Source organism: Triticum dicoccoides, chromosome 4B (genome assembly GCF_002162155.2).
Source record: "Triticum dicoccoides isolate Atlit2015 ecotype Zavitan chromosome 4B, WEW_v2.0, whole genome shotgun sequence".
Lineage (NCBI taxonomy): Eukaryota > Viridiplantae > Streptophyta > Magnoliopsida > Poales > Poaceae > Triticum > Triticum dicoccoides.
The window spans coordinates 683,849,287-683,849,612 of record NC_041387.1 but is presented as its reverse complement, the minus strand read 5'-3'; the positions used below and the strand labels follow the sequence as shown (position 1 = coordinate 683,849,612).

Genomic DNA, 326 nt, shown 5'->3' with positions numbered 1-326 from the left:
GAGTTCATTTGGAATTAGGAGATTATATTGTAAGAGATAATTATATTGTATATATGTAGCCAGTACGTAGCGTCGGATAGATATACGAGAACATGTTGTTCGACCAATCTCTCAGAGAAGGAGAGCTGGTCGATATCACTTCTCTCTATATGCATATGTTCATGACGATCTTCTGTTTTCTTCATTTTCTTAGCTAGTGTGTCTAGTCCTCTCTATATGTATAGTACGTAGCGTCGATCAAGCATGAAGATAAGAAAGGACACTTCTCACTATTAATTAACTAGCTAACACAATATATGAGAAACACCTAAATTACCCCCCAAACC

General features: G+C 36.5%; 1 pseudogene; it reads right to left on the bottom strand.

Moving 5' to 3' along the window:
* Nucleotides 1-272: 272 nt before the first annotated feature.
* LOC119293124 overlaps nt 273-326 on the bottom strand; it is a 1,911-nt pseudogene continuing 1,857 nt past the window's right edge.